Here is a 22,923-nt window from a genome sequence, read left to right as displayed (position 1 = left end):
GTCTAGGAGATATAACCTTGCTGGAAAAAGTATATCCCTGGGGACAGCTTTGGGGTACACGGACTCAACCTTCTTCAGTTTGCTCTCTTTGACTTGTGTTGGCTATTCAAGATGCAATCTCTCAGCCTCCTGCTGCTGCCATGATGGACTCTTATTCCTCTACAGATAAAAGCCTGAATAAGGTCTCTCTTCTCTGTGTTGCCTTGGTTTTGGTGTTTTATCATAGAAACAGAAAACTAACCAGTACAGGAGTTAGCACCAGAAGTAGGGTGCCGCTTTGAAGAACCTGACCATGTTGTTTTCAGAAGAATGTAGAGGGTCTTTAGAATTGAGCCAGAAAATCAACTGAACACTGTAAGCTGAGCTTAATCGACCATTTTAGTAAAAGCCTGGAAGAGAGTATTTCTGAGAGCAAAGAAGACTATAGAGGCCCAGCTCAAGAGATTTCAGAGGGAAGCGAGAACTTGAACAGCAACTTGACTCAATATCATTTTTGTGATTCTTTGGAGAATAAAATCTGGCTTCTGTCTTCCCTTGCCCTAAGAACTTTCCTGGGGCTAAGTCAAAAGGTAATGAACTATTTCGTTAGAGGAAATTTCAAGACACACAAAGGATACGCAAGTAGAGGACTTGGTTGTAGATCTTCCTCCATAGTTTCAAAGAGTCGGATATAATGTGGCAAGAGAGTCCCTGGATAAAGGACCAGAGCGGGTAAGAGGCCTTGAGAGGCCATTGTATGAAGCTGTGAAAGTGAAGCCTGTGTTATAGTGGAGACCATAAGATGTTGGAGATGCCAATGCCATGAGATGTCTGTGAAGAGAGTTGCATTCAAGAGTGAATCCATCCCAAGAAAGAGATGTGTGTTACAAGCAGAAAAGCTAGAGGGGCAGAACTTTCTAAGTCCTTAAAAACTAACATATATATATATATAATATATATATATATATATATATATATATTCTGTGTCATTTTTTTGTTGGAAGCATATAATTTGAAGAATCTTTTGACTTTGGAATTTTTTAAGTGGTGTTGAGACCGAAACACTACAGATTTCTTAAGTTGGAATAAATGCATTTGTATTATGATGGCCTTGAGCTTATAGGGGTCAGACACTGGAATATACTGGCTTGAATGAGAAATATCTCTAGTTTTATGTTAACTTTACATAAGCTGGAGTCATTTCAGAAGAGGAAACCTTGATTGAGAAAATCCCCCAACCAGATTGGCCTGTGGGTAAGCCTGTGATACATTTTCTTGATTATGATTAATGTGAAAGGGCCCAACACACTGTGGGAGCTGCCTTCCCTGGGTTGGTGGTCCCAGGTGCTATAAGAAATCAGAGCATGCAAACCATAAGGAGCAAGTCAGTAAGCAGCACTCCTCCATGGCTTCTGCACCAGCTCCTGCCTCCAGTTTCCTGTTTGAATTCCTTTGTTGGTGGAACTGTGATGTGGAAGTGTAAGCAAAATAAACCCTTTCCTCCCAACTGCTTTTTGGTGTTTTATAACAGCAACAGAAACTCTAAGACACATAGAGTAGGCTCAGACATTTGAACACTTAGAACTCGGTGGCACTGTTGGCAGAGGTTTGGGAAGTTTGACCTAACAGAAAGAAATACATCACCTCAGAGAGGGATTTGAAAGTATGTAACCTCTCCCTATATCCAGTTCACACTCTCTGCTTCAAACTTGCTATAAAAGATGTGTTCTCTCTGCTTTCTATTCTGGCCACCATGCTTGCTGCTTGTTACCATACCTCTGCCTGCTAGGATGGACTCTTGTTATTCTGGAAACACAAGTCAAAATAAACTCTTCTGTAAGTTACCATTAGTTGTGGTATTTTGTTATACCAATGGAAAAATAACTAATACTACCTCCCACTCCTCCTCACCCACTTCCTCTTTCCAGTTAGTTCCTCTCCTACCTTCATGCCTTTTGTGAGGCCCATTGAGTTTAGTGTTGCTTGCATAAGAATGGGTAACATGGGCAACTTCAGTGGTAACACCATTTGGGAAGATGACTCTCCCTTCCCCAGCAACCGTTAAACAGCTGCAGCTATTCGGGGCATGGCGGGGGGCATCATGAGCCTCTTGTTCATCCCTGATGGAATGCTGAAGGAGCCAATCTTCTTCAGGTCATATGCAGGAAACCACAGCTGCCATGTGTTCATAGCTGTAACAGCCATGTCATACCCAGAAGTCAGGACTTCTCAACACGCGTCCCCATCCTCTGGGTCTTACATTCTTTCAGCCTCCTCTTCTGGTGTCTCCCGAGTCTCACAGATGGCGATAAAAGTCCCGTTAGAGCTGGACACCCAACAGCCCCTTATGCTCAGCACTTTGACCAGGTGGGCATCTCTTCATTAACTCTCACCCACTGCAAACAGAAGTTTCTTTAACCAAGACTGAGAGCAGCACCAACCTATGGATGTAAACATAGTTACTCAGAAGGCAGTTTGACTACATCCGACATTTTTAATGGTAATTCAACCAGAAAGAAAAGAAGAGAGGAAGAAAGGGAGAGAATGGCTGTTGTCGAATACTAGTTTAAGAGGTGTTACAATTGTTTATGCTGTGCAACATCTGTTCAATGATGCAAAGATGTGTTGCATTCTTTTATGTTGCATTTGTTTAACTCTAGGAAGCTGGGTTATTTTGCCTCTGTAAAACACCTGATTGGTCTAATAAAGAGCTGAGCAGCCAATAGAAAAGATAGGTGGGTCTGGCAGGCAAAGAGAATAAATAGGAGGAGAAATCTGGGAAGATGAGATCTAGGAGCAAGAGGAGGAGAGGAAGACATCAGGGGCCAGCCACCCAGCTACACAACCAGTAACATATTAAGAAAGGTATGTAGAACAGAGAAAGACAAAAGCCCAGAGGCAAAAGGTAGATGGGATAACATTAGTTAAAAAAAAATCTGGCTAGAAACAAGCCTAGCTAAAACCAGGCATTCATAAAAAGAATAAGCCTCCATGTGATTTATTTGGGAGCTGGATGGCCACCCGCCCCCAAAGAGCCAATAAGCCAAAAGAGTCAAAGAGAAAAAAAAAATACCAACTACAACCATCTCCTTCTCTCCATCAATAAATTACAGTGCAAATAAAAAATTACAATTACAGCCAAAACAGAGTATTTCACCAGTTTTCTTAACATGCTTTAATACAAAAAAAAAATGACATAAAGAAAACTCGTTGTATCTGGTAAGATTGCTTTTGGCTAAAAGCTACAGAAATCTTAACATTGGCTAAGCAATAAATACATTTAATTACTTCAAATCACAAGAAGCCTGATAGGAAATTCTAGGAATTGATTCTGCTGCTCACTGATGTCAACTTGCTAAGTCAATATCTCTATGATTCTCTTGCAAAATTCACCTCCTTGCGGAGGGGGAAAGCAACTTAGATTTTCTAGCTAGAATATTACCACAAGCCCCAAAAGCTGAATTATACATATATACTCATGCACATTTCCTGAGGTGCATTTATCCATAGCACAGACCTTGTCACCTGATGCTGTCATTTCTCCATCCATGACAGTTAGGAGGCAGCACCCCACAATACATGGTGTATAAGGAGACTTACTACTACTGTCTTTGAGCATTGTATCATGACACATGGTAGTAAGAGCAGTGGGGACCACTCTCTGCTCAGTGTCTGTAGGTCCTGCTTAGAATCTTGTGACTTCCGGGTAGAAAACATTAACATTAAATAGTAAGGGAGTCCTGCAAGTCCAAAGCCAGAGGTGATGTCATCATGCCCACCTAGACCAGAAAAGTGCTGAGCCAGGCATGCGTCTCTTCAACCTCTCTCCACCCTCCAGCACATTCAAGAATGTAGATGGAAAAGGAAAGCAGATTTCACTCTTAAGGGTAGCCCCGTCCCCCAGGACACTGGTACCCTTTTCTCTTTACTCTTTTCTTTATTTCCCTTCTGGCCAGGAGAGCTCTTAGAGTATCTCTCAATCCTTGTGTTTGTCACTCAGGGTTAGTGCCTCTCTTCATGACGACCAGATTTAGTCTTCAGAAACAAAACCCAAAGACCAGAGTCTGTGGCAGATGGAGAGGACTGCCCAGATGAGAAATTCGGGAAGAAGCGGAGCTGGCCTCGCACAGCTGTTGCTGTTCCAGTAAAACCTCTACAGCAGAGGCCTGCACTCTTCTAAGCACACACACCCCAAACTGAATATCTGCCTGCTTTTCAGAATAGCAATTCTCTTGAGCACAGTATGCCAGCTTTTCCATGACCAAAGTGCAGGCCATTTTGCAAAGCTAACTTAACTGCCTTGCACTTCAGCACTGCCCAAAATCCTCGTGTCTCCTTGCTGTATTTACTACCCAGGCCACTAGAGGGAGTCTGGCCACAGGAGAAACTTCATTGCTGCCATGGTGAATCTTAATTGTCAAGCTAATTGGGTTAAACAAACAAACAAACAAACTTCCCAGGAGCTTGCAGAGCACAGTTCTGGGCATTCGTGTTGAGGGCATTTCCAGAAATCACTGCATGAGCCTCTGATTTATTGACTGGATTAATCCTTTGATGGATTCATAATATAACCACATTGGCCGGAAGTGGTGACGGCTAGAGGAAGGCGCCTAAACTGGAGGAAGAAGGCTTCTCTGGGCCCATCCTTGTCAAATTACCTTGTCCTTTACTGCTCCTGAGCTCCCCTCTGCTTCCTGACCACCGGGATTCAAACTGCTCCACCCCACTACACTCTCACCGCCACCATAGGCTGACACCTCTGAAACTGTGAGCCAAAGTAAACCCTTCCTCTTTGTCTTAGGGTTTACTTGCTGTGAAGAGACACCATGACCATGGCAAGTCGTATAAAGGAAAAACTGGGGCTGGCTTACAGGTTCAGAGGTTTCGTCCATTATCACCATGGCAGGAAGCATGGCATGTGGGCAAACATGATGCTGACAAAAGTGCTGAGAGTTCTACAACTGGATCCATAGGCAGCAGGCAGAGAGTGAGACCCTGGACCTAGCCTGGATTTCTGAAACCACAAAACACACTGTACCCCCCCGCCCTGTGACACACTTCCTCCAACAAGGCCACACCTCCTAATAGTCCCCACTCCATATACTTCGATGGCCATTTTCTTTTAAACCACCTTCTGTCGGGCACTTCGTCACCACCATAAAGAGAGTGACTGATACAGTGGCCCTCCTCAGGAGAAGATAGATGGCCACCTTAGTGGTTCACTTCATTCTCAGTCCTCTGGAGTCAAGAAAGCCACATGTATGATCTGGTTCTCCTTTGCAAAGAGGCCCTGGATCTTAATTAGTTGTGCTATTGCTGGCTACAATTCTCTATGGTCTTATCATAAAAAGGTACTGTAAAAAGAATTTGTGTCCCCCCAAGCGCTTGTAACTGTCTTCTGAGATTGCCTTTCTGGCCTTGGGCAGTATTCTGCAGAGTCCCTTCTACTCCAGGCGTAATGTCCCAAGAGCTCACAGGTGCCTCAGCCACTGCAGCAGATGTGTCTGTGCATTGAAGAAGCAGGCTTCCACCCTGACACTCTGAGCCCAAGGGGTGTCATCTGCAATAAACTGCTGTCCTTACTAGTCCTGCCAGGAGCCATCAAGGTCATTGCTCCATCCCTTTCTAGGAGATGCTTCTGCAAACCTTACCAGTCTGTCTTTTCTGTCAATGTTAACCAGGCAACACCCTTCCATTTCATATACCGCCATGCTTCTCTCTGCCAGGTCTGTCCCTGAAAGCTAAAGCTGCCTGGGACACATTTCAAAACCCGGCCTCCTGGCAGTTCACCCAAGTTTCTAAACTGCATGGTTACATCCAAGAGGTGCCCTTATCTCTGCTCGACAATCTCCCCAGCTAGCTCGTGGCCTTCACCCCAGCATGGAGCTCCAGATTTGAAGGCCTGTGATCTTTCCTTTGAGAACTTAGAGTGCCTGGATCTTGTTCCCATGGTATCCAGAATCAAAATGTGTGAAAAGCCTTCTAGTTTTAGAAGCCCCTTGTTTTTCTATTACCTGACTTCACTTCTAATGATACCACATCGCTCTAGGCAGATAGAAAACAGACCTGGTCATGTTAGTCCTCCCTGTCCTCAAGGCTTTGTTCAGGTTCTGGGGGACCACACAAGGTGCTCAAATGTGTGGTCCTCACAGGATACCAAGAGTGTCTATTCTTCATCCCTTTGTGCCCATCCCTCCACTCGAGCCCACCAGCTCTCTACAAATTCCACAGCATTTGGAGGGTCATGAGAGCACTGTGCTCTTTGGATGCCATCTTGTGGCCCAAGACTCTCTACAAAACTTCATGCCCTATCTACTTGCTCTCCCTCCATCCTGTCCCCTGGCCTCCTCCTCCTCACTCCCTGACTAAGAGAATCTTGGCTTAACCCAACCCTACTGTCACACACAGTCTTATCTATATCCCAAACACTTCAGTATCCCTGGACCTTGGGTTTGGAGGGCAAACGCTGTTACTTCCAACATATGTGTCACACCACTCCTTTAAGTCAATGACCTTGGGAGACTGATTTAATTGGGTGGGACAATAGAGGGGAAAGGGAAATTGAGACAGGGAGAAGAGAAAGGGACTCTCATCTGCTCATATTTTTTTCTTTTTAAATTTTCTTCTTTTCTCCCCTTGGGTTGATATTTTTAAATGCTCTTCCAGTTGTGCCTGCTGTGACCTGATTTGACACTGTCTGGCTCACATCTCACAGGACTTCTTGATGACTTCCCCTACAGGCTGTTTTCCTCCCTCCCAGATGCTCGGCCCCCCGCTCCTCACTTGCGCCCATCCTGGAAGTTTGTTTTATACACCATCATCCAGAAGCTTGGGCCCTTCTGCAGCCACCTCCTCTCTCCCCATTATCCCATTTAGCCATTCTTCTGCCTCCAGCTCTTCAGACCACTTCACATTTCATTAGGTGCTTCATCAGCAAGGAGGGAAGAAGTGGGCGCCTCAGGACGACTGCCTTCAGCCACTGAGTTCTTTGTTTTGTGCCAGAAAGCATTTCTGCAACTCAGTTGGCGATTCAAGCACGGATAAGAGAAACCCCTCTTGTCAACTCCAATTCCACTTCATTTACTGGCGTACACAGTTGAATGAGCTGTGTAAGTGTGTCTGCTTATGAAATGAAATGAACTTGAATTTATTTGCATTACATATTCTTGCAATTATTTACAGTTTGGGGTAAGCCCGTATTGGTGACTTTTCCCCTCTACCCTCCTGAATGACTGCAAGAAAGCAGGAGGAATAGTAAGTCAGCACTTTTTTGCCGGGTCTGATGGTGACTGCTGCTTACTGCACTGAACTGGCCTTCGTTAACAGTTCCCTGCCCTGGCTTCTTCCTGTAGCCTTCTGGACCTTGGGAGATCTGGGGGTCCAGGGTCACCACTCTGTGGAGCTGTAGGAGCTGTAGTGTGACTTGAGAGGCTTCACCAGTCCTGCATGTTCTATCCTACTGAAGTCACTGTTTGGACTGGTTCTGGAAAAAGTCTTATATAGACACCAAGTGCTTCTTTGCGGATTTACAGTGCAATCCCTTCAAGGTCCATGTTAGGGTAGGTATTTTATGGCCTGCTTGCCATGGGAAAATCTCCCCTAATGTTTTTCTCATTATCATCTTAGCTAACTGCCACCCAGTGAGACTCAAAGAATCTGGCCATGAAATGGAGAGTTTTATGAATGACCCTGGGACCTTTTTTTGGAGAAAGGGCCTCATATTATTAAACAGCTTATTGAGTTGACACATATACTCCAGAGAGTGTACAGACAGTCTCTGACCTCAGAAAGCAAGTCAAGTGTCAGTTTGGAGATACCAAAGGGTTAAGACAAAGAAATCTAGCTAGTCACTGTGTCATCTCAGGGCTGGCACTATACCCATATGGTTCAGCCATTCTTCTCTTGACTCAGTCCATTCTCAAACCACTCATTTCCACTGAAGTTTATTCAGGCACGTTGGTGATTTTCTTAAGTTGTTTTGCTTTGTAAATAAAGGAGGGCTATATGGGGAAATTGGGATGGTGTGTCACTAAAAACGAAACATCAAATTACAAAGAACTGATATGGCAACTAAAAGGAGGCTGTGGAATAAGAGCCCAGAGAAAATGAGCATCAACAAAATGAAAGGGCAGCATTCAGAGGGCCTTTAATTGCATGGTAATTGGGAGTCAGCGCAGAATCTATTTAGACTCCACGAGGTCTATTAGGAGTGCAGAGGACCAATCGCAAGTCAACCGAAATTAGGAAAAGAAATCAGACTTTAATTGTAAACAGAAGACTAATCATTAGTTGCCCCTTTCCCTGGAGTAAGTCGTGGATGCTTGCCTGACATTTTACATTTTACTTTAAGTTCAAAGAGAAAAAATTACACAGGCAGCCTACTCATTAGCAGTCTCTTCTACAGTAGAGGGCTTCCAAAACCTACAGTCCTGAGCTCAAAAACATCCTCAAGGCAGACACCTCAAAATGATCCCTTGGATGCAGACAGAGCATTTGCATGCACACGGGAGACCACCTTTGCCTCCCAAGTTGCAACCCAGTTGCCCAGATGGGGCACTGAAGATGCAGCTACCCTAGTAGAAGTGTGTCTCACTCAATGTAGCCTGTATTTCAAAACAGCAAAAGGCAAGATTTTTAAATAGTCTTACCACACAGGAATGGAAATGTCTGAAGTGACAGATGTGCTTCTTAACCTGATCTAATCATTTCACAATATATACAGGTACAGAAACATCACATCGACTTCCCTAAACATACACGACTTCCATGTGTCAATTAAAAAATGCAAGTCCAGTGTGAGGAATGCTCAGGGGGTAAAGCATCTGAAGGGCAGACATTGGGTACCCAGAACCCACATAAAAAGCTGGGTAGACTTGGTAACCCATTTTTAATCCCAGGACCTAGGAGGTAGAAACCAGAGGCTTAGAACAAGATGGTTAGCTTGCTGAAATGGCAAGCTCATCAGAATGTTAGTAGCAGGTTCCTCTAGAGACCCCACCTCAGCAACATAAAGTGGAGAATGATCAAAGACACCAAGTTCGGACCTACACTCAAACATATATGTGCATATATATGCCAGCATACACACTCACACATACATGCGCACTCACAACACACATCCACACCAGCAAAATAAAAAGATCATAGGCAAAGAATTCTTTTCCAAGCTATCCCAGTCATGAGACAGTGGTAAATTAAGTTAGGGCAAGTCACAGGTACATACATGCTGGGACAGGATCAAACAATAGCTATAATGGCAACAGTTTTTTAACAACTATACTTGTCACAAAGAAACCGAGCAAGATTTCTAATGCCTAATGTAGATGTACTATCTTCAACATTAGGACTCCAGTTACCAAACACATTAGTTACAGTAGTATTATTACTGATACTATTAAAATAGAAAAGTATATCAAAAACTACCAATGGCTAATGGAAAAATGTCTTGCACTCTGATCTTATTTAATTTTACTTCAACACCCTATTACTCCTTCACCAAATCCAGATGTTAATCTGCTCCATGAGATTTCTGGAAGCATCTCTATGGAATTAAAACACAGAAGAAGAAATAGCTCCACTTTTACTTTCATTTATTAAATAGTAAACAATTATAACTGTTGTTTTTTTTTAATTCTTGATTACTCTGTTTGCATTTGTTTGTTTGTTTGTTCGTAGAGCACCAATTTTGTACCCCAAGGCTCCATGTTAGCCCTGTGACAAACATGTTAAAAACCCTTCATGAAGATTCTGCAGTTGATGGATAGATGCAAAGCCGAGAGAGGGGCACTGGGAAGACTAAAATGTGTAAAGCAGCATAGCAGAGAGACTCGAGGCAATGGGGTCGCTGCCAGGGGAGGGGTCAGAAAAGCCTTCATGGTGGTGAGGGGATGAAAACCTGTCTAAGAAAGGTTGGCTAGTATGGCCAACAGTCTGCTCATCTATCCAGTGTGTATCTATTGAGTGTAACTGTTCACACACAGTGAACAGGCACAGGAATGCTAGTGTGCCTACTGACTGAGCAAAACGCTACATAGACACAGGGCCATGGCAAGAAACTCAGCTGCCCAGGTAATTGCACCTACTAGAGCATCAGCATAAAAAAATTGGACTTCATGTCTAGACAAAGCAAAGCCATTAGCTGTTTATAACTAACATAGATATATCTTGAAATCACTGGACTGATTTCAAGAAAGTACAAAGGGGACCAGAAAGTACACATGGAAAGGAACAGACAGCAGTAAAAACTGTGTGGATGGGGTAAAATGGCATCTTGGATGCCCAGAAAGTAAAGTCTCATGAGATAGGGATTGCACCAGAGCAATTGTGGACGCTTGAGGACAAAATCTAGAACGTTTGCAGGTGATGAAGAATGAGTGAAAATCAGGCAGAGACTGAAGTCAGGGCAGAAGGTGGGGGACACTGGCCTTGTTGGCATCAGCAGAAGAATCAGAAATCCAGCAGAAGAAATACAGAGTTTCTATGTCGTCAGGAAAGAGCCAGAAGAGTGGGAAGGGGACAACGAAAAGTGATTCTACTGACAGGCAGAATGTGTCTTCTAGAGTAATAAGTGCAGAACAAATGCCCAGGTTTGCCAGTGTCCTTGAAATATGCATCGCAGAGTTAAAGACTGCATTAATGCATTGTAGAGGGCCCAGGGGAGCTGGAGGCTCCAGCCTGGTGGTGGCACCTCACCGTCTACTTGACTGGATTCAGAGTCATCTAAAAGAAAGAATTTCTGGGCACGTGTTCGAGGCTGTCTCCAGTTTTAAGTGCCCTCCCTCATGCTGGTGGCACCATTTCATTGGCTGTGATCCCACAGTTTATTTAAAAAAAAAAAAAGGTACTAAAGCAGGAAGCCAACAGAGCTCTAGCATCCACCCACCTGCTTCCTGAATGTTGACACGGTGTGAGCAGCCACCTCAGTCACATTCTTTCCACCACGCCTTCCCCACCGTGATGGACTTGAGCCCCTCAAGCAGTGAACCAAAGTAAGACCTTCCTCCCTTAAGTTGCTTTTGTCAGTTTTGGGTTTGAGGGTTTGTCTCTTTGCTTTTTGTCAAGACAATGAGCATAGTAACCATTACATCCAGGAATGTATTAAGTGAAACACTCATTCCCAGCAGTGGAGACAGGCTTTCCTCATCTATCTTAGTCAATTTTATGCTGCTCTAACAGAAGTTCTTAAAAATGAAAACTATTTTTTCATAGCTCAGAAGGCTACAAGCCCAACATCAAGGTACCAGGCCCTGACATAAGCTTTTTTACCATGTCCTCTCATAGTAGAAGGAAGAAGGTCAAGAGCAAAATAATACCAACTGTCACCTGGCAAAAGAACTCCCCATTCCACAAGCCTTTTTATTGCACCACCACTCCCTCTAGGCAGAGTCCTGCTGTCCAAAACATCCCCCATTAAACCCTCTTCCAACCCTGCTTCATTGGGATTCAGTTTTCCTTATCTGTGCATCAAGGAACACACTTGTTTTCAGCACAGAGGATGAGCTGAGACAGACCATCCAAGACGTGTCTGCATACACCGATTGTCTCTACTGCTGGATAGCTAAACATGTTCCTGGTAACAAAATGAGTTCTTAAATGGAAACCAAGCCTTTCTTTCAAAGACTGTATTCACAGGAGCTGCTGAAAAGAGGAGGAATGATTGCCCAACATGAGTTTGAAGGGTGTGAGCTGCCTCCATGCACCTACATTTGGCCAAATTGGTATAATTCGTGATGATATTTCTATTAATTGAGTATTAGTTAGAATGAGCAAATGAAAATTAGCACATCATGCAAATAATCCTAAGTACATTCCTCTAAGAATGAGTTACATATTTCTGAGACAAATGTACGCATCTGAGATGAAGTAAGAGTTCTGTTGGACCTCTGCTGCACAATTTGAAGAGAGATCCTATCCCTAGAAAATTCTCCAAATTATATCCCACGTCCCAAAGGGCATCTCCTGCATGGACCACTGAACAAGGTTGTCTTGTCAAATACTCAGCTAAGGAGACGCCTATAGGCTCTTTAAATTAAGCAGGGCTCCCTGCTTTTGCCTATCAGGAGGTAAATCCCAATTTCTGCAAATGAACCAGATTTGAAAATAGGTGTTTAGGAACAGGAGTGGCCCCGATGCTACGGCTCACAAAGCAGCCAGGCAAGTGGCATGCGCAGCCCAGCGTTCAATGATAATAGGTTCACCAAGTGAAATAAAGGCTAAGCTGGGGATAGGGGAGAGAGTTTTACCCTGTTTGACCTCTTAGGAAAGTCATCTGGTCTTTCCTCAGGGAGCAAAGCTGCTAGCAGGAAATGCAGCCTTGCCCTCTTATCTGGGTTGATGGTCCCTTGCTGCAGAACTAAACTAGAAAGAACTCCCTGCTCGCTTTTAAAATGATTTTTTAACCTTACATATGAAACAGAGCGAGTGTCCCCTCAACTTGGAATTAAGGGGAAGGGAAACCATGATCAGAATATATTATGTGAAAAAAATTATTTCCAATTAAAAAAAAGAAAAGAAAAAAAGCAGAAAAGTATGTGTCCATTTCTCTGACTCACTGTCAATTTACAAACATTTGAGGGATAGTGACGTCTCCAAATTTTTCCCAGCTCATGTCCCTGCAGGCAACCTCTGTCACCCATTGACCATAAACACCAGGGGCATGTCAGCTCTTCTTAGCAAGAGGCTGGGTGGGTTGGGTTTGAGTAGCCTAAATCACAACAACCAGGGAATCCTACAGTTCCATGTAGCAGATACTACTTGCTTTATTTACCAAGCCCCAAATGCTGCTTCAAATAAGAATGAAGTGTATCTGTGCAAAGAGAAAATTATATGGGCTGTTAATTCTGCTTATACCTTTTTACATGAAGATCACTGGGTTTTCAGCCCACTGATCCCACACACAAATACATGCATCACATTCTGGAAGCCCATGTGAGCTGCTTTGTGAGTGCTAATGTCTCTGTTAATAGGAATCCTTGGGGTAAGTGTGGATATCCATACCATATACAGTGGGTAAGTGACAAGACCACTCTTGGGTCCCATCATTTTCTAAAATAATATTTCTCTGTAATTGAAATAAAATACACTTATTATAGGAAGTCTAGAAAATAAAGAAAAGCACAGAGAAGAAGTTAAGTCATTCATAAGCACAGATGAATGTTCATTTTAGTTCGTGTATTTCCAACTTGGTTTTGAGATGCAAATACATTTGGATTCGTCTACTCCAAAGCAGCATTGTGCTGAACATATTATTATTATGTACATGTATTTTTATTTAAAATGTCATAAACATTTTTCTATATTATTAAATATTCTTCCAAGTATAATTTTCAAAAGATGCCATGTAGTAGATATACCGAGTTATTTAATCATCCTCTTATGTTGGATAATTAAGTACTTTTCAATGTTTGTTTTCTTCCACCAAATTATGCTGAAGAACCCTGCATTTGCTTTAAAAGAGAATTTGTTCTCTGAGTGAAAGCTTTTGTGTTATTCTCCATGTATGAGTGTTTTGCCTATGTATATGTATGTGTGTGGTGTGTGTGTACCTGGTTCCCACTGAGTCCAGAAGAGAGTATTGGATTCCCTGGATCTGGAGTTACAGATGCTTGTGAGCTGCCATGCTGGTGCCAAGAACCAATCCTGGGCCCTCTGCAAATGCAGACAGTTCTCTTAGCTGTTAAGCTATGCATCCAACCTCTGGAAGCATAGCCTGCAAAGCAGCTCGCTGAGTCACTAAGAGCAGGCAATTGTTAAGACTTCTACCTAAAGTAAAATTGCTTTTCTGAAAGATTTCCTGGGTTCCCATTCCCACCAGCAATGCATCAAGATGTCAATTCCCGTCTTCACTATCAGTTTCCTGTCATTTTGATTTTCCATCTCTGGGGAGTAGAACCGTAAATGAACAGCTTGATTAGAGTTAAACGCATTCCCATCCGGCTTTGGAACACCTGTCAGGCACAGCCAGCCATCAAGATATTAAACCTGTTGCTGATCACCCAGATCCCCATTTCGGGCAGCTTGTCTATTCCTTTTAATTCCCATCCAGTATTTGAGATCAGAGGCAAGTGTGTGCTTAAGTAAAAATAGTGACAGTTTCAGAGGATCCGGCACAGAGATCCTAGAAACAGTTCTACCAAATGCAATGGAGCTTTGAAAGAAAATCTCTCCACTGAGGGGTCAGTTCTCCACAACGGGTTCACCAACAGGAGCGTTCAAAGAATAAACAGCTCAGGCCCTGAGCCTCTGAGGAGTGGGGATGGCAGGAGAGGACAGAACAATTGTAAATAGACTGTACCTATTTCAGGAGATAAGATGGGTGGAATCCAGTGTAGCACTGATACAGCCCACCCACATAGTTACCTAAATGAGAAAGGAGCTTATGGAAATGGAGTAGATGCCAAGCTATGTCAAGGAGAGAGCTATGTCAAGCAGTGGGCATGTTTATGCAAACTATCCCAACCATCTTGCTAAGGAATTATCCCCAAACAGGAGCTGAGCCTGGAAAGGGAATAGAAAATGGAGGAGGTACTCAAAGTGATTTTTATAAATGTAGTATTTTATTGATTCTTTGAGAAGTTCATACAATAAATTTTAACTGTATTCAGGCCATATCCTACACACACTCCTCCCCTAACTGCTCCTAAACCCACCCCCCCCTTACCTCCTGCAACTGCAATATCCTCTTTTATTTTTCATAACCCTTCCAGTCAGTAGTGCTGCTCATATATGCCCGGGTGTGGGGCCACTCACCAGAGCACTGTTGACCTAATGCTAGTACAGTAAAGTTTAAATGCATGCACAATCTTTCTTGTCTAGCACAGTTTGAAAGCCACTAATTAGGACGAGAGGTAACAAAAGATGTCTGTCAGTAAAGCCAAGGGTGACTGTGTGCAGGTGCCACCCAGCCTCCTCGTCAGGGGGTACTAAATGAATCCCAGAACATTTAGGGAGAGCTGACACTTGAACTCGTCTTTAACTTATTGATCTACTTCTTCACTGAAAAAAGTAGCATATCAATACGTGGCTTTAGTTAAGAAGTTACAGTCTAAGAAGCAAAAGGAGGGCTTCCTGGAGTGTGCTGAAACATCGAGGTTTATAGGAAGTAACGTTGAGCACTCCCCTGAGGAGAGGTATATCTGGGTGGGAACATATGTATTAGAAAGCACAAACTTGAAAGGCAGCAGCTAAGATCTATGGTATAATGCCCTTCTCTTCTGCCTTTTTGTTTGTACAAAATTTTAAAAAACTACAGCAATAAACTGGTAATTTTTGGATAAACTAATCTAAAAACAGTGAGTGAAATGAATAATTTAGAACTCTGGGATCCAGCAAAATATGACTTTGTAATTTGTGGCTTTATGCTTAATTATAATGATCAGTTAAAGAAATCTCTGTATGAAAATTAAAAATAGGGAACCCTAAAATGATAAAGCTAAAAAGGAAAGTAAAAGAGAAGAGGCAATGATGTAAAATTAAAATAATCCTTAATTCTGAAGATGAAAATGGTCCCCGAACATCCTTAAATTACGTTTTGCTCGTGCAGACTTATATTGTTGTTTTGTAAAAATGAACTGAAGGCCTGGGAAATGCTAGATGGGTAAGGCGCTTAGCACCCAGCCTGATGGCCTGACTACAATTCCTGGGACCCATATGGAAGAAGAGAACCAACTCCTGTGTGTTGTCCTCAGACCTCAACATGAGCACTATGGTTCTGACACATGCTTACGCACACACTGAAATTTTCTTTTTAAAAAAGAAATTATAGGCTGGAGAGATGGCTCAGTGGTTAAGAGCGCTGGCTGCCCTTCCAGAGGTCCTGAGTTCAATTCACAGCAACCATATGGTGGCTCATAACCATCGGTAATGAGATCTGGTGCCCTCTTCTGACATGTAGGCAGACATGCAGGGAACACTGTATATGTAATAAATAAATCTTTAAAAAGAAAGAAAGAAATTATAAAATTTGGAGTTGGGATTAGTATGATATACTAATAAATTTGAACAATTTGGAATTTTTAAGTATAGATGAAAGTTGTTTGAATAAAACTTTAAATAAATACAACAAAAACACACATAGTATACTATTGCAGATGTTCTGAGTCATGAAGAAAATATGAATGTATCTCTCTCATCCTTCATTATAGTCAGTAAAATTGCTGTATGATCTTTTCCAACACAAGTTGTTCAGAGTTGCTGTCAGAGAGTCTGCTATGGGTCTTTTTGTCATATAACAGCATTTCAAAAACATTTGTAAAAGTTTTACAACATGTATGTGAGTATTTCGCTTGCATGTATGACTGTGCATCATATGTATGGCCTGTGCTCAAGGAAACTAGAAAAGGACATTGGGTTCCCTGAAACTGGAGTTGTAGACATTTGTGAGCCACCATGTGGGTGCTAGGAATCTAAACCAGGTCCTCTGGAAGAGCAGGATGTCCTCTTGAACACTGAGCCATCTCTCCAGCCCCACATCAGACGGTATTTTTGATTTTAGTACATAAACATTTTCAGATAATTTCAGAGGGTTGTAATTTCTGTTGGTTTTGCTGGACGCTTACGTGACATCTATGTTTTACTATAGTATAGAAAAAACACTACAATGAACACCTTAGCTCGCTGTCTTGTGGCATTGGAAAAATGCCCAGCAGTTTCCCCCTTCCTGTGCACTTGCCCTCTTGCTATGTGATAACTAGTGCCGTGAGCCAGGCGGTAGTGGAGACACCTTTAGTCTCAGCACTCGGGAGGCAGAAGCAGGAGGATGTCTGTGAGTTCAAGACCAGCCTGGTCTACAAGAGCTAGTTCCAGTACAGCCTCCAAAGCCACAGAGAAACCCTGTCTCGGAAAAAAAAAAAAAAAAAATATCTAGTGCCGTCCCATTCTGAACCTAAGCTCAACTACATAATTTGCTTGGCAAATGAGATCCAAGCACTTACAAACCCAGACTTGGTCCCTTGTTGTCCTGGGTACTGTCTCCATATAAACAAGCACTGACTGCCTTATTGCATAAAATGCATGCATTCCCTGTTCCCATCCCTCCTGAAGGCCTATAACACATGAGTGAAGCCATCTTAGGTCACTCCAGTCCAAAAAGCAGGACTAGCTCCAGAGAGAACCGCCTTCTTACCCACACAATCATGAGTCAAATAACATGATTACTATTTAAGGATATGTTACTCTGTAGCTACTTAGTAGTTTAGAAAGTGAACTCACTTTGGCTTTTCCTACATTATTTATGCTAGTATCCAAAAATGAATCTCCTGGGCTCAAGGGCAAGAATCCTGACCTTTCTTGACTCTAAAAGAAAACATCATGGGTTTTGAATAGACAGACACACATGACATAAAAGTAGACGAGGACTTATGTGTGGGAAGGAAGTGATACAAGGGGAGACAACAAGAATGGGCAAAGAGGGAGTAATCCCAGACAACTGTTGCCTCTTTCCTTTATGCAGTGTGTAAACTATGTATATTATACATGTGGTGAGGAAGTAATTTAGCCGAGGGCAAGTGGGAGGGGAGGGAGGATACAGCAGAGGGGATATTATTTGACACCCTCCCCCCAACACACACGCACACACCTATGAAGTTCAATCCTAGCTTGTAGAGGGTAGAGGTATCTTGAAAGCTGTCGAGTCTTTAACAGCTGGGATCTGGATGGTGGAACCATGTGACCAGAGGCAAACCTTTGATGATTCTACCCACCCTCTGCTTTCTAGCAAATACAACGTAGACAACCTTCACTCCACTCTCCTGCTGCCACAAGCTCTACAGTGCCTTTCCTCCCATGATGGACTGCATGCCCTGACACCATGATCCAAGATAAACTCCTCCTCCCTGTCTTGTTTCTGTGGGGTATTCTGCTACAGCAATGAGAATAGTACAGGAATTGGTACCAGGAAGTGATGTCATTGCACAAGATGGATCCTATCAACATTCCATCATGAGCTGGGGAAGATTTATGAGGTCCCATCCTTTCCTGAGAAACTATTGGGTGTTAGCGGTTACTAGGAGAGGTAGAATCATTTTCTTCAGTGGTGTAGTCACTGGCAAGTTGGCCATGCTGCTGTAAATAACCCCAACTCATACTCTTGCCAGCAACCTTGACTAAATCCAATGAGTCAGACTGATAGCTGAGAAACTAGCATGGGACTGATCCAGACCCCATGGTGTCAGTGAGGAGTTCTCAGAAATCTATGGGGCCTCTTGTAGTAGATCAGTACTTATCCCTAGCACAGAAATGGACCTTGGGAGCCCATTCCACATAGACAGACACTCCCTGAGCCTAGACACATGGGGGAGGGCCTAGGCCCTATCCCAAAGGATATGACAGACTCTGAAGACACCTATGGAAGGCCTTACCCTCCCTGGGGAGCAGAAAGGGTATCGGATAGGTAGGGTGTTAGTGGGGGGAGACAGGGGAGGAGGGGAGGGAGAGAGAACTGGGATTGACATGTAAAACAATCTTGTTTCTAATTTAAATTAAAAAATGGAGGAAAAAAATAAATCCAATGAGTCACACACACACACACACACACACACACACACACACACACAGAGAGAGAGAGAGAGAGAGAGAGAGAGAGCACACACATAGAGGGGGACTTGTTGGAAAGGAGAAGGGGTTCAGCAAAAGTGAGAAGGGGACAAGAAAGGACATTGAGGAGGGATTATGATCAAAATGTGTTATGTGTCTGAGCGAACAATTGTCAAAGAATATATTTTAAGTATATTTTTATGTATTGTATATATTATATATAATATGTTATATTTATTTATATAATATAATAATAATATAATAAAGAGGTGAGGTTTGCTATGACCAAACCTGACCATGTGGAGGGTAGATCTTTTTAAATGGTTTTATAGGAAGTAGCTAGAAGGGTTCGCAGAGCAAGTTACAGAGGACCTAAAGTGCTGTAAGCAAGCTTAAAATGGATAGCTCTGGTGTGAATTAAGAAAGACAAAATATAGATACAAATGCAGGGAAATGTGCTTGTGAGCTTTCTAATGGGAACAAGGATTCTACTGGCAGCTAAACAGTGGCCCATTGCTGTCACATTTTGGCAAATAAACTGACTACATTTCGCCTGTGTCCTGAAAATCTTTGGAAAGTTAAATTCAAAAGTAATGAACTAATTATTCTGGAAGAGGAAAAATGAAGGCAAGACAGCAGTCAGGGTGTAGAGGTTGCTTCTGGATGCTTTTAGCCAAGATTACAATGACATCAATGGGCTAAAGCCCAAAAGAAAGATAGGAATACGGGTCATGTTAGAATGAGTTTGGATTTAAAGATTCAGATCCAAACACAATCAAGGCTACTGTATTAGTTACCTTTCTATAGCTCCAGTGAAACGCCATGACCAAGGCCGGCGTATTGAGGACGGCGTATATCTGGGCTTATGGTCTCAAAGGGTTGGAGACTATCACAGCTGGGAAGTGTGGCAGAAAGGGTAAGCACTAGCAGCTTTAGCAAGAAGCTCAGGGCTCACATCTTAAACCACAAGCACAAAGCACTAAACACTCAAAGCCAGCTGTCAGTGACACCTCTTCCAACAAGGCCATACCTCCTAAGCCTCCCCAGATAGTGCTACCTACCAAAGACCAAATATCCAAATGCCCATGATTATGGGGAACATCTCACTCAAACCATGGCATCTGCTGCAGCTGCTATAAATACTCAAGAGAATAGTATCATTAAAGAAAAAAAAAAACTAACATTCCCCGTGCCGGGTATCTTCAGGGTGCTATCACATGCTTCCATCAAAGGCCACAGAGTACAAAATTGTAAATCCATTGACAACTTTGACTTAGAATATCTTAATAGCAAGAACCATGGGTTTTCTACCACAGTATTACCTAGAAAAATGTTTTGCTTGCTTTAGCGGTCCAAACACCTAGAGACTGTTAGAGCCATCATCTGAGATGTTTTGACTCTACCTCAAGCTGGTACCAAAACACCTACATGGTATTTGATTTTCAGATATAGAGTGTAAGGCTTATGCAGTTGTGAGAGCTTACATCAAGGTACTAGAGAAAAGCTTACAGGGCCAAGCAATGGGTCAGATTCCCCACAGAGATCCCCTTAAAGGGCTTTGTGGGCAAGCCCAACTTGTAATGGAGACACAAGCACCAAGTGAAGCTGCCCCTGTACTGTAAATGGCAGGTCCATAGAAACAGAGCTCTCACAGAACTCATGACACCACTATGCCCCAGATACTGCACGTGAAATAGGGGATCTAATGTCTGCCAAAATCCGTTTGGTCCCATCTTTCCTTGCTATCTTCGTGGTTCTCCCTTTAGAAATGGAAACGGTGAGCCTGCCAGTGAATATTAAAAGCAACTTTGCTGTGATTTTATAGGGGATCATACTAATGAAATTTGAAAGACTTTGAACTTTGGAATCAATGTTGTAGCTGTTAAGACTGCAGGAACTTTGGAAGTGGGAGTCAATACATTTTGCAGTATCAGGTGGTCACAAGTCTTTGGGGGCCAAGGATGGAACATTACAGTTTGGAACTGAAACTGTCTAATGTTTGGAAAGCTCAGTTACCAACTCGTGCTAATTTGAAGACTTTGGAGTCTTAAGAAGGGAAGGCATGGCTGGTGAAAGTATGTCATTAGGGGTGGGTCTTTGAAGTCTGTGTCCACTCCTGGTCATGATGGTCGTACTCTGCTTCCAGTCTGCTCCCACATGAACAAGCCTTTGCTATACACTCCCACCATCATGAATTCCATCATGCCTTCCTGTCCATGATGGAGTACATACTGTGACATCAATACATACTCCGACACCATGGACCACAATAAATCTTTTCTATCGGGTATTTATTTCTGCCCCAGTGACAAAAAAAAAAGTCACATAGCATAATGGGGGAGGGGGATTGTGTATGCAATATATAATGTATTCAAATGTTTACATATGTTAAAATAAAATAATGAAGCCCATTATTTTGTGTGCTCACTAAAAAGAAATTAATTTTTAAAAACAGGACAGTGTTCTTTAGTTATAACATGCATCCATATAAATTATGGCAAACAGCTTGCTTTCTCAACACTCAGTAACCCTAAAAGTAGATCAGCCATTATGTAACTATTATCTGAACTGCCCTCTTAGTCTTTACAGCTTCTTCCAGGAGTCTGAATGTAGCACTTGAGAAGTCAATGAGGCAAAGGAGACCTGCTTGCCAGGATCTGCTTAAGGCCCAGAATTCCAGTCCCGGGAAAGAGACAAGTCTTTGGTGTCCCCATTTTGCTGGTAATGTGGGCATTTTCCTGTCCTCTGAGTACCTTTTCTGTGAGGCCCAGTGAGCCCCTGTTTAGAGGAGGGAAGCCATCCTGTCTCTCCCTCACTCATTCACATCTTCAAGCACTCAGAATTTATTAAGTCATGAGCAAGGTGCTGGAGACACTAAGACAATCATTTTTCCTTCAGGTACTTGTAGATCCAGGCCACAGTGTGTAGTCTCCAGTGCACTTACCCTGAAACAGGCTTTGTGGCCACGCACCCCAGCACTGCCCCTACAAAGATGATTTAGAACATAACCACATGGAGAGGTGCTGAAATAGTAATATTCGGGATACACCACATTAAAGAAAATTAGAGCAGTAAAATTACTTTTTTAATTATAATGTTCACTTCTTCTTTTTCAATCTCTGGAAATTTTCAAACTGTTCTTTATTTAAGCCTCTAGTTTTATTCCTTGACCAAGCCTTCAGCTTACCCAAGTTTCAGCTGATAACACTAAGTTTGGCAAGAATTGCAGTGTTTGGTAATATTTCAGGTAGGATTTACTCCAACTCCAATTTTATGAAATGTCATTGAAATGATAAAGAAAATTCAAATTGTCTACAACTGATACCACTCCCATTGCTGAATGAATGATGGACCTAAGAGTATAGGCACACACATGGCAAAAGGCCAATCCCATAGTATTAGGAGAAGGATCCCATAGGGATAATAGCTTGTGAGCTTCCCATGGTATTTAATTAATGTTGTGTTTGTCTTAACAATTATAATATATATATATATATATATATATATATATATATATAATTGTGTTACATATATATATATATATATATATATATATATATATATAAACTGTATTGTGATCATATACACTCCATTACCTTCCTGTAGCCTCCTCCCACTCCCATTGACCGCCCTTCTTGTCCCAGTTAGTTTCCTTCCTACTTTTATGTTAGTAATCCAGTTTGCATGTGTGGTTCATGGCACATTTTTGCCAGCCAGACAATGCTGCCAATGCTGAATTGAAAAGACACTGATTTAAGCCAAGAAGTAATCAAATGAAGTAAACAGCCAAGTGCAGGCCTATACTAACAGCTTCTTGGTAAGTTAATGCAGGAAAATCACAAGACCAAGTCCTACCTGGGATATACAGTGAGTTCAAGGTCATCTTAGCAGCTTAGTCTCAAAGGCAAAGTGTAGAGAGGGCTGGAGACATTGAACCCCAACAATGCACTTGTCTGGCACCCTCCAGTCCCTGAGCTCAACCTTGGGTACCACCAAAAAGTAAACAAAGTGAGCAGTAGTGTGAGAAGCCAGAAGGACACACTCTAAACAACTGGGCAGGACCAAAGTGAGGGTTTGGGTTTCTATCTTTGTGGTAGATGATGAAAGACTGAGGAAACCTTAGAGATGATGTAGACTCATCCAAAAGGGTTGGGGTGGAGTCCAGCAGTAGACCAGTGCTCTAGGCCCTGGGTTCAATTTCTAACATGAAAAGAATTTTTAAAACTCACATAGTATGTGACCTTTAGAAGACTGGCATGTTAGCATATGGGCCCTAAGACAAGAGGATCACTTGAGCCCAGGGATTCAGGACACACCAAGGCAACATAGCAAGACCCTGTCTCTCTAAAAAGAAGAAACAGAGAAAGGCACCAGAGAATCACAGTGTCCTCAAGCTCCATATCCCAGCTCCTA

Source organism: Cricetulus griseus, chromosome 2 (assembly GCF_003668045.3).
Source record: "Cricetulus griseus strain 17A/GY chromosome 2, alternate assembly CriGri-PICRH-1.0, whole genome shotgun sequence".
Lineage (NCBI taxonomy): Eukaryota > Metazoa > Chordata > Mammalia > Rodentia > Cricetidae > Cricetulus > Cricetulus griseus.
This window is presented reverse-complemented; position numbering follows the sequence as displayed.